Source organism: Leopardus geoffroyi, chromosome D2 (assembly GCF_018350155.1).
Source record: "Leopardus geoffroyi isolate Oge1 chromosome D2, O.geoffroyi_Oge1_pat1.0, whole genome shotgun sequence".
Lineage (NCBI taxonomy): Eukaryota > Metazoa > Chordata > Mammalia > Carnivora > Felidae > Leopardus > Leopardus geoffroyi.
Window position 1 is genome coordinate 74,820,564 of NC_059334.1, and position 15,630 is coordinate 74,836,193.

The following is a 15,630-nucleotide window of genomic DNA, read 5'->3' on the forward strand; positions in this document are numbered from 1 at the left end:
ATGGGACCGGAGATCCCTGTCACCAGGGCAAACTTGTGAGCCTGGTTAGTCCTTGGCTTTTTTGTATCTGTGATACCAGTAACCATTTTAAAGGGGTGTGTGGTGGTAAAGATAAAAGTGAAACCCAGGGTGAATTTCACTGGGTACAGGAGGTAAGTGACACAGAGTAGGAATCAGCAGTGTCAGGCAGTCTCGTGAGACGGCTTGGGAATACTCAGTGCCCCCCCCAGATCACGAGTATTTTTTATTATTTATTTATTTATTAAAAAAAAATTTTTTTTTAATGTTTTATTTTTGAGACAGATACAGAGCATGAAGGGGGGAGGGGCAGAGAGAGAGGGAGACACAGAATCCGAAACAGGCTCCAGGCTCTGAGCTGTCAGCGCAGAGCCCGATGCGGGGCTCGAACTCACGGACCGGGAGGTCATGACCGGAGCCGAAGTCGGACGCTTCACCAACGGAGCCACCCAGGCGCCCCATATTATTTATTTATTTTTGAGAGATAGAGAGAGTGGGGGAGCGGCAGAGGGAGAGACAGGATCCCAATCAGGCTCCACACGGTCAGCACAGAGCCCGACGCAGGGCTCGATCTCACAAATCATGAGCTGATGACCCGAGCCGAAATCAAGAGTCAGACGCTCAACCGACTGAGCCACCCGGGCACCCCACAAATATTTTTATCCTTTCCCCCACTGTTGTTCTTTCCACAGAATTCCACTTCTTGCTTGCAGATACAAGGAACACAGAATGCAAAGTTTGGGGGAAAATTATAACCCTATGGAACGAGAAAAGGAAAAACGAGTTTTTACTATCTTGACGTACAAAACCAATGATTTCACTTATAATGTCCGTGGAAGTCTGCGGCCAATGGGTGAATTCACATGTTAACCCATAAACCGATCATAGAAGTCAGTCTAAATGGGAAAATTAGTAATCTTCGGACTTACTGGTTTATTCCATCCCAAGGGGAACACAAGTCTTTTTCTCCGTACATTTAAATCAGGACGTTTCTTCATGAAATCATCTCCCATAAAAAGAGAATTGGTATTTCCCCCTCAATAAGAACTGTGGGACATTGTGGGTTTCTCTTTTCACCTCGACTGGTAGGAAGCTCCAAATTAATTTCAACATTCAATAATAATGTTCACTCTCAGGTGGTTCCTCCTACTTCTTTCTGGTTATGAAAAGGGGCAGGACTTAAGTCAAGAAATGCATTTTGGAAATGGGAGCCGCTTACTAAAACCCTGTGGCTAAGTTTTGTCGGACGGGCAAGCTGCAGCGTTTGTTACAGCATTCGGGGAGACGTCTCTCTGACCCTGACCTCGTCTCTCTCTCCCTTGCTCTGGTCCGCAATGTCCTCAGCTGTTGAAAGAGGCGTTTCGGCCCAGGAGGGTCATTCTGAGCGGTTGCAGATTTAAAGAAGGTGCTTTCATTCTTTCAACGTTCTGATGCACAGAGAAGCCTGTTCTTTTCCGCTGTGTTTCCGCGCATTAAAGCAGGGATTCTTTTCAAACCTTTTTTTTTTCTTTTAAACCACATTGTCTTTCGTCCAAAAATAAAACTGATGGGGAATCCAAATACATGAAACAGATCACAGCGGAGCTACTGCGGTTGAAGTCAAGGGTGGGACTGTCGGCAAGGAATCCTCACCTCGCCCACTGCTCCTTTTCAGGGCGCCCCCCCCAACCCCAGCCCTTGAGGCTTCCCCAGAGTTCCAGGGAGCACCGTCTGCAACCACAGTATTACAGGCTTGCTTCACATCGGCAGAATAAAATGCACGTTCTAAAATTGACCTGTCTGAACCCAAACCTTGGTTGTAAGCCTCTCAAGGGCCGGCAGGCCGTGGCACCTCGGAAAATACAGACGTGGAGGACACGAGGGAAACAGTTTGTTTTCCCATCAGAGGTCGGCGCCTGGGTGGCTCAGTTGGTTAAGTGTCTGGCTTAGGTCATGATCTCATGGTCCGTGAGTTCGAGCCCCCCTGTCGGGCTCTGTGCTGACAGCTCAGAGCCTGGAGCCTGCTTCGGATTCTGTGTCTCCCTCGCTCTCTGCCCACTCGCACTCTGTCTCTCTTGCTCTCAAAAATAAATAAAACATAAAAAAAATTTTTTTTGAACAGTAGCTTCAGTGTTAAATTTGCACTTTATGGGGGCTGGGGAAAGGGGGTAGGGAGGGGAAGGGGGATAGGACTTCCCCAAACCGTATGAAAGGATGGAAAGCCCTGTTGAGTTTTTTCTGGGAAAACTGGTTTCCACCCCCGCCCCCTTCCCCTTCAATTGAAATATTGCTTTAAAGCATTGGCAGGCTTACAGAAGTAAAATGAAAAACAAATCCCACAAAAATCCTGGAGTACCATAAAAATAATGAATAAAGTAGTGCAAAATGCTTTGATTTCAGTAATATTTTTCAATAAGGCTGGTGCATTCCAAACAGATTGTATTTATCTTGAAGGAGGCCCTTGTGCATCGTGGCTTTAGAGTTTATAACAACTTTTTGGTGGTCTTGGTTGTGATATGATAATAGAAAGTACTCATGTAGCGAAAACAGCATGAACTTTGAAAGCCGGTCATCCTGGGTTCAAATCTGTCCTCCCCTTTATATTTCCTGGGCCACTTTAGTAAGTGACCATCCTGTTGGGGCTGAGTTTCCTCACCTGTAGAAATCTGAAGAGTAAGGTCTGTCTCTGTGGGCTGTGAAGTTTGAGAGTGAAAGCTGCTGGGAGGGCTTGTAGGCACCGGGACTGAGTTTGAGTAGAGATGGTGATCGTGCATTTGGGTCCAGAGCTCTGCAAGATGTCTACCATTCTGCACAAAGACCAACCCACCAACCGCACTGGGGGCTCCCGCTCTTGCCCTGTTTCCTCTCCATTTGCATGGCCTTGTTTCAGATTGGAAAATGAATACATCGTTCCTGGAGGAAGCTTGAAAACTGAAGATGGATGTTAAGAAAGAAAAAAAGAAGTCACCCACAATCCCGATAAAACTCTGGTGTGTTTTTCTCTGTATATAAATGTATACTTGTTTCTTTCGTCGATTTCTATTTCTTGGCAAGAGAACAGTTTCATTCATCGACATTTTCCAATGTATTAGAATGTGCATACTATGTTTCTTTAATAGTTTCTTAAAATACTCCTTTTTATCAGTACAAGAGTGATGCATGTGCCTGGTTAAACATTTAGAAAAAGTGAAGGCATGAGAAGAAGAAATGAAAATACCACCTATGATCTCAATACACAGAAAGTCACCACTGACATTTAATTGTATATCCTTCTTGTCTCCCTTCTCTCACTCCCCCCCCCACTCTCTCTCTCCCCCGCTCTTTCAGATTTATATATATATGTGTGTGTATATATATATATATATATATTAGACAAATAGATCAATATTATTTATATATAAATATATGCGACATATATATTTTTCTTCTAGTTTTGTTTAGATCTAATTGACTTAATGACTTGACATGTGTCTATGTTGTGAAATGATCACAATAAGTTTAGTTAACATCATCAGCTCACACACTTACAACGGTTTTCTTGTGATGAGATATATAAATTTACACTTAAAAACTCAAATTGGAAACTTCTCGAATGACTGCTATTGCAGCTACTTTCTTTTGCCGATTATTGCATTGAGAATACTTTCCTATATCATGAACTTTTCTTCTGTGTCATAGTTTTCAGTGGTTGATATTGTTTCATCGTTATATATCATAGTTTATTTTATTAATTCCCTATTATTATATAGATTTCTGTATTTGACTCTCATAAACAATTTTGTAGCGAACATTCTAATAGCTAAATTTATGCTATATCCATGATTTAGTCTTTAAAATAAATTTCTGAAAGTGGAATTTCTAGTGGACTTGCGTGTACATTTTTAAATCTTTTGCCCAATTGCCCTCCAGTAAGTTTATACTAATTTATACTTCCTCTAGTAGTATATAAAAGTATCTGCCTATGGGGCGCCTGGGTGGCGCAGTCGGTTAAACGTCCGACTCCAGCCAGGTCATGATCTCGCGGTCCGTGAGTTCGAGCCCCGCGTCAGGCTCTGGGCTGATGGCTCAGAGCCCGGAGCCTGTTTCCAATTCTGTGTCTCCCTCTCTCTCTGCACCTCCCCCGTTCATGCTCTGTCTCTCTCTGTCCCAAAAATAAATAAACGTTGAAAAAAAAAATTTTTAAAGTATCTGCCTTCTTGTACCCTTACGGTTATTATATGGGTAATGTTATCAAAAAGAGACAAATGTTGTGCTAATTTGTCAAAAATCATCATCTTTATTGTAATTTACATTTTTTACCAGTAGTATAATTTTTTCCTAGTTTGAAATTCTGCCATATCTTTTATGTTTTTCTCTTTCATACTGATTTGTTGTGCTTAAACAAACATAGGGAAAATGGATAAAGTATATTAGAAAAGAGTATAGTTAGATTAGTTTTGGCAATTGTACACATCTGTGAGAACACTCAGATTAAGATACAAGACATTTTAAACCCTCTAGAATAGAATAGAACCTCCATTGATCTATTTGTCTATCCTTGTAATAATGCCACATTCAAAAAGTATTATATACTCAGACATAAATCTAACAAAAGGTACGCAAGAAAGACTGCAACACACTATTGAAAGAAATGAAAGAATATCTAGCAATGGAAGGATATACTCTATTCATGAATTGGAAAGCTGCATATTGTAAAGAAGTTGATTCTCCCAAAATTCATCCGTAAATTAAATGCCATCCCCAACAAATTCCAGAAAACTTTTATTTTCTGTGGAGCAAATGAGCTGATTCTAAAACTATATGGAAATTCAAGAGCCAAGAAAAGCCAAGGCGATTTTCAAGAAGAAATACAAAAGGGAAGGATTTACACTACCAGATATCAAGATTTACTATAAAACGATAGTAGTTAAGCCAAGGGGTATTACGGGTGAAAGAGTTGAACAGACCCTTCCGAAAGAAGACAGTCAAATGACCAATAAACATACAGAAAGGTTGTACACGTCACTGGTTATCAGGGAGATGCAAAAAACCACAACGTGATACCACTACGGACGTGCCAGGATGCCTGAATTTCAATAGACATACCGAGTGTTGGAAGGTTGTGGAGCCACTGGAACCCTCCTATACTGCTGAGAGGAATGTAAATCGGCACAATCAGTTTAGAAGAAAGTGGTTTGGCCATACCCATGAAACGTACACCTACCTATGAGGCAGCAATTCCACTTGTACGTATATACCCAGCAGAAATGCACACGTTTGTTCACCAAAAGACTATTAATGTTCATTAATGAAATGCCCACCGGCAGTGGAATAGACGATTCCATGAACTATTCGTACATACATACAACGGAATCCTATATGGCAATGAGGATGAAAAGATTACAGCTACATGCAAAAAACATTATGTTCGGGGCACATGGGTGGCTCAGTCGGTTAAGCTTCTGACTTCGGCTCAGGTCATGATCTCGTGGTCCGTGAGTTTGAGCCCCGCGTCGGGCTCTGCGCTGACCGCTCGGAGCCTGGAGCCCGCTTCGGATCCTGTGTCTCCCTCTCTCTCTGCCCCTCCCCTGCTCGTGCTCTGTCTCTCTCTGTCTCAAAAATAAATAAAAATATTAAAAAAAAAAAACACCATTGTGTTCAACAAAATAAGCCAGACCCAAAGCACACATGGAATGAGTCCATCTATATAAAATTTGAAAACAAGCTAAACTCACCTATGGTGTTAAAAGTCAGGGTGGCAGTTACTCTTTGGGGGTATGAAGTGGTTATTAGGGCAGAAGGTGGGTTCAGGGCCCATGGTCATGTTCTGGTTCTTAACTAGGTGCTGATTATATGGGTGTTTTCCTTTTGAAAATTCATTGAGCCGTTTATTTATAATTTGTGTACTTCAAATTTTATACATCACTTCTTACTTCTTTTCCAAGAAGAAAATAAAAACCTCAGTGGCTCGGGTTGTATGATTTTTTGCTTTGTATTGCTGAGGAGAATTCTGAGGCCAGCCACGTTCTCCTTTCTTGGGTAGGATTATAGAATTTCCCTTACCTAAGACTAAGACAAGATTTCCAGAGTATTTCTATACATTGGCTATTTTAATTAATATTGTTTGATTTTCAGGGAGCACTTGGGATCTAAAGACTTATCATTCTTTTTTTTTTAAGTTTTATATGATTTTCTTCTATTACTTGTTAGATTACCATCTTTTTTTACTACCTCCATTGACGTTCCTGATAAATGGTAATTGAATTTATTGAATCGTTAAAAAAAAAAATCTTTTCTTTTAAAATGCTCATCTCTTGGGGCGCCTGGGTGGCGCAGTCGGTTGGGCGTCCAACTTCAGCCAGGTCACAATCTCGTGGTCCCTGAGTTCGAGCCCCGCGTCAGGCTCTGGGCTGATGGCTCAGAGCCTGGAGCCTGTTTCCGATTCTGTCTCTCTCTCTCTCTCTCTCTCTCTCTGCCCCTCCCCCGTTCATGCTCTGTCTCTGTCTGTCCCAAAAATAAATAAACGTTGAAAAAAATTTTTTTTTTAAATGCTCATCTCTTTATTCTGGGAAAATTTCTTGACCTTATTTTGTATTTCATTGGCTTATAATTTTTCAAGTTTTCCAGCTGCTAGTTGTTGCTTTCAATTCGGCAATTGTGCTCCTCATCATCTGATAGAATTTCCTCTTCTCTGATGTTCTTTTAAAATTATCAGCTGCTCTTGGGGCGCTCCTGGGGGGCTCCGTTGGTTAAGCGTCCAACTCTTGATGTCGGCTCAGGGCAGGATCTCACGGTTTGTGACACTGACAGTGTGGAGCCTGCTTGGGATTCTCTCTCTCCCTCTCTCTCTCTGCTCTGCTCATGCTCACTCACTGTCTCTCAAAAATAAATAAAATAAACTGAAAAAAATAAATTCTCAGCTGTTCTTGATACGGTGTTGAGAATACAACTAGATGGTTCCTGAAATTTCTGCTGCTTCTTGTAGGGCCAGTTTCTAAGGGAAGTATTTTCTCCAATTCCTCAGAGCAGCTCTCTGTGTGCACATCCGGATCTTTCCTTCTCCAGCTTCTTCGCTCCATCGCCACACCTTACGGAGATGGTCAGAGACAAGAGCTAAGATGGGTTCTGTTGTTACACACATTTTTACTAAGTACATACGATTTGCCAGTCATTCCCCTAGGTCCTGAAGGCAGAACAGGGAACTCTCTAGAAACCATTCCAGTTCCCACAATGTGGTCCAGGGAAGTCAGCACACTTGGGCCCCGGGCACTTCCTGTAAAGAAGGAATGTTTTCACACTGAAAATCTTGTTTTCACGGAGTGCAGGATTCATATGTGTTCAAGAAGGAGGGTGAGGACACATTCCAGGGTTGACAAGAAAGGGGACACCTGCACCAGCTTCTTCTCCGTTAAGGTAGTCCGTTGAGGGCAGAAGGAATTTTGAGAGACAGGCAGCGTGGGTTTTGATCTTTGCAAATACTGGCCATGAAAAATGCTAACCCCAGTCATGGGCAGGAAACTCATTATCCAACTTCATGAACCCAAACTCCAATAACTAATGGGCCAAGGGCATCCAGAGAACACTCTGTGGCCCACAGTTCAGTAAGTGCTAAGAAAAGCCCATCAATGTTGCTGGGATTAGCAGAAAGAGGGACTCTTCCTGCCGTCATTCCCTAGGCCAACTTCGCTGAGGAGGTTGGTGAATGGGAAATGAGGGGAAAAAAATCCCTGTATCCTACATCCTGATTCTGCCTATGGAGTTCATTTTGCAACTAGTTTGGCTTGAAGAACTTTCCAGAAAGTTCTGTTGCCCAATCATAGATGGGAGATGGGCACATTACCGAGTTAAAATTCAGGAGACCAATGTGGGACTTGGTTCCCTGTGCTTTTAGACTCCTCAGCCAAAACGAGTAGCCATGTCAGATGGTGAATTTGTTAGAACCTCTGCTGCCTATCGGTCCGTGTATCAGCCCAGAACCAAAGTCACTTTCTTTTTTTTTTTTTTTTTTTTTAATGTTTATTTATTTTTGAGACAGAGAGAGAGACACAGCATGAGCAGGGAAGGGGCAGAGAGAGAGGGAGACACAGAATGGGAAGCAAGCTCCAGGCTCTGAGCTGTCAGCACAGAGCCCGACGCGGGGCTTGAACCCACGAACCGTGGGATCGTGACCTGAGCCGAAGTCGGACGCTTGACCGACTGAGCCACCCAGGCGCCCCCCAAAGTCACTTTCTAAGGAGAATCTGGCAGGAGAGGGAGGAACAAGGGGGGATTTGCTCCGTTCGCTGAGGGGCAAGTGACATTTTCACAGTCCAGCCATCAGGTCCACATCCCCAGCAGTCCAGACACACCGGGTCAGATCATAGTGCTTGAATCAGCAGCGGAGAAGTAATGGAACATTCTTTGGGATTTTGAGTTTGTTTTTGCCCGGCCGTGGGAGGAGGGATCCAACCTCTTCTCTTCCCATCCATCCTTCCAACTACCCCCAACGTTATTTCCATCAGGAGCCTGGCATTTAGGAAGGACTCGCTCAGTGCTAGCTTCTATGACCACTGTTTGCTGTGCTTTGTCCGTTTTCGGTGCCTGTCATAGGAGAGGCCGTTCAGGGACGGCAGCCCTGAACCTGATCCCCGGAACGGGGATCTGGCCTCAAGTGAAAAATGCGAGGCTTTCCACCTCTTCCCCATTTTCTCCACTAGTTCCCGCTTCCCAGTCGGAGGAGAAGCTGTTTAGAAAAATCAGGCCACGATTACCCCCAGGAGAAAATATGTGTTGAGCCTAGTGAAGGCCTTCACTGAGTGACATTAATTATACTCGTTTAGGTTTGACGTTATTAATTAACCTTCTCAGCTGTTTATATTGTAGCCTCTTATTAAAACAATATGATTAAAACAAATAATTCAAGACTATGACCACCCCTTGAAATGTATACGCCATTTTAAGCTCACAAAAGGCTTTTCTATCCACAATTTGGTTTGAGGACACATTTTGATTCTACAATGTGTGTATTTTTTGCCCCCATTTTTTTTATGGCGGTAACATATGCATAACATCCAACTTACCATTTTTAACCATTTTAAGTGTCAGCTTCAGCGGCATGGAGTACATTTACAACATTTGTGCAGCCGTCACCACCATCCGTCTCCGGAGCTTCTTAATCACCCCAAATGAAAATTCTGTGTCCATCAGACCCTAAGGCCTGATCCTCCCCTCCCCCCCAGACCCTGGTAACCTCTGACCTGCCTTCTGTCTCCACGAACCCGACTCTCCTCGGGCCTTCACAGAAGTAGACTCATACTTGTATCTTTTGTGTCCGGCTTCTTGCACTGAGTATAATGTCTTCGAGTTTTATCTATGCGGCAGAATGTATAGAACTTCATTCTTTTCGAAGGCTGACTGACTATTCCATTGTATGCGGACATCACATTTTGTTTATCCGTTCATCCGTTGATGGACATGTGCATTGTTTTTCCTTTTGGCCATCGTGAAGAAAGCTGCTACGGACATTGGCAAGACTTATCTGACAAATGCAGTTAAGTGACCCACCTTGTCTCACGGAGGCAGAGCCTGGATCCCCACTCTGACTGCATGTCGGAATGACCTGGGGAGTCAAAAACCAGAAACAAAACCAAAACACAGAGTGCCTGGCTGGCTCAGTGTGGGGGGCCTGGGGGGCCCAGTCAGTTAAGCATCCAACTCTTGGTTTTGGCTCAGGTCAGCATCTCAGGGTTCGTGAGTTACGGTCCCACGTTGGGCCCTGCACTGGCAGCAAGGAGCCTATTTGGGATCCTCTCACTTCCTCTCTCTCTGCCTCTCCCCTGTTCACTCACTCTCTCTCTCTCTCAAATAAATAAATAAACTTTTAAAAAACCCAAAAAAAACTCAAGAAACCACTCTGTACCATCAGAGCAACAGATTCTCTGGAGGTGAAGTTTAAAGAACCGTCCAGATGATTCTTTCATGAAGCCAGAATTGGGGCCGTGGACCCATAACAGTAGTAGGTCTCCCAGATTGGGCCACTCGAGACCATTCATAGGCTTTCTCCTTTGGGTCTCCATTTTTTTTCTTTTTCTTTTCAACTTTCTTTTTTCTTTTCTAAAATTTACATCCAAGTTAGGTAGCATGGAGTGCAACAATGTTTTCAGGAGTAGATTCCTTAGTGCCCCTTCCCCATTTAGCCCCTCCCCACCTCCCTCACCCCCTCCAGCAACCCTCAGTTTGTTCTCCATATGTATGAGTCTCTTCTGTTTTGTCCCCCTCCCTGTTTTTATATTCTTTTTGTTTCCCTCCCCTTATGTTCATCTGTTTTGTCTCTTAAAGTCCTCATGTGCGTGAAGTCATAGGATGTTTGTCTTTCTCTGACTGACTGATTTCACTTAGCATAACACCCTCTAGTTCCATCCACGTAGTTGCAAATGGCAAGATTTCATTCTTTTTGATTGCCGAGTAATACTCCATTGTATATATATACCACATCTTCTTTATCCATTCATCCATCGATGGACATTTGGGCTCTTTCCATACTGTGGCTGTTGTAGATAGTGCTGCTATAAACATGGGGGTGCATGTGTCCCTTTGAAACAGCACACCTGTATCCCTTGGATCAATGCCTAGTACTGCCATTGCTGGGTCATAGGATGGTTCTATTTTTAGTTTTTTTGAGGAACCTCCATACTGTTTTCCAGAGCGGCTTCACCGGCTTGCATTCCCATCCATCTCTTTACTAAAGCCCCCCATCACAATCAGTGGACCAAAGTGAATCTTCTTGATATCATTTTAGCTTATAATTTGGGGCAGGAAAAAGAAAACAAAGATTTCAAAATTCAAAATTCAAGCTCAAAAAGAAAGCCTGCTCTCAATACCGTGAAGCCAAATGCTGGTTTGTTGGCTAAATATACGGAACTATTTGTTTCTTGAATTTTAATCATCTCGTTTTAATAACACGCCACAATACAAACAATTGTGTGGGTTAATTCAGCTCCCTTTGAGAAGTCTTGTTCTGTACGCCAAAGCTTGTTGTTCCATCTAGTTAAACGCTCATGCATTAAAATGCTAATAATTAAACTGTTACGATTGACTAATGAACTCTGCCAGCGATAAATGATGGTCTTGTTAGATTCACTGCACAGCAAGCCTCCTTTTGTACTGAGAAAGTTAAAGGTTAAAGCGCTCTTGAAACCAGTGAGCGCATCTAGGAGCAATTACAATTTTTCCTGGAAACTAATAGTTGCTACAACGATGTTTCAATTCCAACCCAGTAAAAGTAAAAAAAAAAAAAAAAAAAAAAAAGTGGGGGGGGGGGTGGGGTGGGTAGAGGGAGGACGACTCCGAGCTCTATTCACGGAGAAGGATGTGGGGCTTTCTTTAGCCCACAGGGCAGATGGCGTAGTTGTTCAGACTAAAGCCTACTGAATTACAAACATCCTTCTTAGAACCTGTCTCCCAAAAATGCAGATAGAAATGGTGAGTTTTCAGGACATAGCAGCAGGTGACCCAGCCTCACGGGTACTATTTGGAGCACGATGGTTAAACAATGCAGACTATTTCCCCCAAATCTCCGTGACTTAGGGGAAGTTGCTTAAACTCTCTGGACCTCAATTTTCTCATTTTTGAGACAGGAATAATAATCACAGCTCTCCCTGGTGAACATCTGCCAGCTAGTTCCCATTCTTCCGATCAGAGCCTCCAAAGCTCCGCGCAGAAGCCTCGCTCCTTGGCTCTCTGTTCACACGGAGGGGTAGGGGTGGGGGTGGGTGGAAGTTGGTTCCAACACGGAGCTGCGGTGACCACGTGACCACGACTGGCCAATCAGAGCCTCACATTCCTTTGGCCTCTCTGAGGCCCAATCAGAAGGAGTCAGAGCAAATCGTGGCGCTGCGTCCAGGGGGTTCTAGAAAGCCGCGTTTCTCTCGCAGTGGACTTGAACGTGGGAGGTGCGGCGGGGGCACCACAGGCAGAAGGCCTTGCTGTCTCAGAGCAAACAGAGCTGAGGAGGAGAGGCAGGGTCTGGAGGAGCTGGATCAAGCCTTACTCCGGGATTTTTCAATGACATAGGACACAATTTCCGTTGTATTTCCCCCTCGAGACAATTTGAGTTGAGTTTCCATTGCTCACCAGGCATTGGATCTCAAGGCTGAGGAAGACCGTAAGGCTTAGACTCAGCCTTGTCCCCAGAGTGAGAGGGGTGCCTCCCTTTGGCTCTCGGGGTTCACCAGCAGGTTCTGAGCGGCACCTCGGGCTGACTTTGCGTTATAAGAGCTTTTCCTTCCCACCAGGGCTGGGGACCCCTCAACGGCAGGGCTTCCTCATTCCCTTCCTCTGCGCTCTTCTCCAGATCCTTAAAGCCACCGCCAAGGTGAGCTTGACTTGCCAGCCTTGGCGAAGACGCAAAACTGACCAAATTCGACGACGAAGAAAAGATAAAACCGTAAGGCAGAGCTGCGGAGCAAACCCTAAGCTCTCAGGACCTTTCCTTCCGGAACCACCCCCCCCCTCCCCCCCGTGCCCTTTTCCAATGTTACACTTTGTTCCCTCCCTTCCCCCCCCCAGAGGAAGACATGGAAATCTGCTGAAAAAACAAAAAATCAACCAAGTTCATGAACTCCATTCATTTGCAATATTCCGTAGTCGTTCTGGTTGATCTCTGGATCCAAACTGAGCAGTGGCTGCATTTAACCAACCAGCCCAAGTTGTGAGCATTTGGTGAGAGCCTGTGTTTGGAAGGTCTATGAAGAGGACAAAGCTTAGGATCTCAAATCAATACTACCCAGGTGACCTAAAGCAGGTCACTGTCCCTCTCTGAGACTTCCCATCTCTAAGCTGAGGATAAAAATCCTCGTTCTGGTATCAGGGATGTTGGGGCAGCAACACAGTTATGAGATAGAGGGGTATGAAATGAGAAAATTGAGGTCTGGGTTCACCTCCCTTCGTGCTTGGCAAAAGGCAGTGTGAATGAAAAGCATGATACAAATATGAGGGGATTATTATATTCTCTTAATTTCCTTTCTGGTCGTTCCATGTGTTTCTTGCCTTCCTAATATGTTAATTCTTTTGATAAGTATGTATTTACTCTGTGTGCAGCCCTGTGCTAGGTGCCGAGGGTGCGGCTATGAAAACACAGATGTGATCTCAGCTTTCATGGGGCTTCTAGCCTGGTAGGGGGGCGGGGGGGAGGGCTGCCAAGAAAATCCTGCGCAAAAATAAATGTATGATGACAAATGGGGATCTGTCCTATGATGGAAAAGAATGGAGGGAATTGAGAGAATAAAAGCGGGGATCCCCGTTTGGATAGTTGTGGGGGGGCAGCTAAGGGGGTTCTGACAGTGTAAGATTTGACTTGAGACCCGCAGAATGAATTAGAGTCGGGGCTTCAAGGGATGAGGGGAGGGGTCCGGGCAGATACAGCAGCAGGCATGCAGGCCGGAGGTCAAGAGAGAGGGAGCGGGCTCTGTGAGCCCTGAGGACAGAGCCTGGGTCCCCTCCTTTATGCACGGTCTCCTGCTCCACCAGGCCCCCCAGCTCCTGACATCCAGGGCTGCTAGCCCAGCAGTGGGCACAGAGCTGGCGGTTTTCAGGGACAATAACGTGATGGTCATTGGGGCTGTCCACCTGCAGTCCGTTCCCTTCCTTCTAAGCACAAGGTTGGGTTGTCTTTCCATCCCCGTTGAAGTTGGGCATGAACAAGCGACTTGCTTTGGCCAGCGGGCTGGGGACAGAAGGGACACGGGTCACTTCCTGGCAGAGCTTTGAAGATGGAGTGTTTGACTTGCCACATTTCCCTCTCCCTGCTCCAGGTGCTTCTTTGTGGACTAAAGTTAGTGAGTTCTGATTCACCTCCTCCAAGAAGCCCTCTGGGATTCCCTCTGCTACAGTACACTGGCCCCTTTATGAATTCCCCTCTGAACTCTTTCTACCCCCCAAGTAGAGATATCTGCTCTGCCCATGACTGCCCATGGATCTCCCTTACTCTATTATTGTATATCTGGAGGCAAAAATCACACCAGAGTTGTCTTTGTGGCCTCAGTGCATCCAGCACAGCCAATAGTTACTTTTTTGAGTGAATGGACAATTGGCACCGGTGAGAATTCTTTTGTGAGGATAGTTGACCACTCATCATAAAAACAGTAGATATTTATTAAGTTCCTACTGACTTGTGTTAGAAAACACTTTTACAACTATCGTTCCCATTCCACTGATGGTAAAACTGAGGCTGAGGAGGGTGACGTACCCCAAGGTTACACAGGTGAGAGGTAGCAAAGCAAGGATTTGAACCAAGGAGGGGGACACCATTTTCAGTGCTCTTCTCTCTTTCCTAGGCTGCACTGATAGGGCACTAGGAGAAGAGGAGATAGTCAGTTGGTTCCTAGGTTCTCAAAAGTTCTGTTTAAGTCAGAAAAAAAACCCTCTCCCCAGCTGGTACCATTTGGCTAAAGTTATATTTTCAATCTTGTTTTGCAACCCCACCATGGTCTATCATATCTGCGCAATTACTGTTAGAAAGAGGGAAGTACTTCCTCAGAGTAAGGGCCCCACCCCTCCAGATCAAGCCAAAGTCGTTTGTTAGATTCTTCACTGAAGCTGCCTTTTTCTTCTTTCTGGCATTTGACACAATTGCAGTTTTAGATTCATTTTTGTTCATGACTCTTAAATTCATAGTCTTCTTCACAAAACTAAAAACTCCACAGGGGCAGGAACCATATCTGTTTTCCACCCATCCATCCACCCATCCATCCATCCATCCATCCATCCATCATCCATCCATCATCCATTCATCTATCCATCCATCCATCCTTCCACCCATTCACCTATCCTTCCATCCATCCATCCATCCATCCATCCATCCATCTATCATCCATCATCCATCCTACATCCACCATCCATCCATCCATCCATCCATCCATCCATCCATCATCCATTCATCTATCCATCCATCCATCCATCCATCCTTTCATCCATTCACCTATCCTTCCATCCATCCATCCATCTATCCTCCATCCATCCATCCATCATCCATTCATCTATCCATCCATCATCCATCCTTCATCCACCTTCCATCCATCCATTCATCCATCCATCCACCCATCCACCCATCCATTCATCACCCATTCATCTATCCTCCATCCATCCATTCATCCATCCATCCATCCATCCATCCATCCTCCCATCCATCCACCCAAACCAAATATTTTTGAATTCCAACTACGTGCCAGACCCTGATCTGGCCACCAGGGAAATCACAGTGAACAAAACAAAATCTCTACCTGTCTGAAGCTTACATTTTGGTGGGGGGAGAGAGAGGATAAAAGAGAAATCAGGTAAATGTAGAACATGTCAAGAATAGTCAGTGCCATGAAGAAAAATAAAGCAACATGGAAAAGGGAGGAGAGAGTGATAGGCAATGAAGGCTTCACCATCAAAACCTCAGGGAACCCTATAGATTTGCCTCCCAGAATGTCCTTCCAAAGGACAGGAAGTCTCGGAAGTCACTGGTCACCACTGGCAGCCTACTTCCTATCTAGACCCCAGCACTCCTTCTTTTGTCCTCTTCTTGGGAAAGAAGCAAGTGAAAAGAGACAAATAGGGAGTGAAATTTCTAGTGTCCAGCAAAGTGCCTTCCATTTAGTGGGCATCCAGTGAGCACCGACTAAATAAATGCAT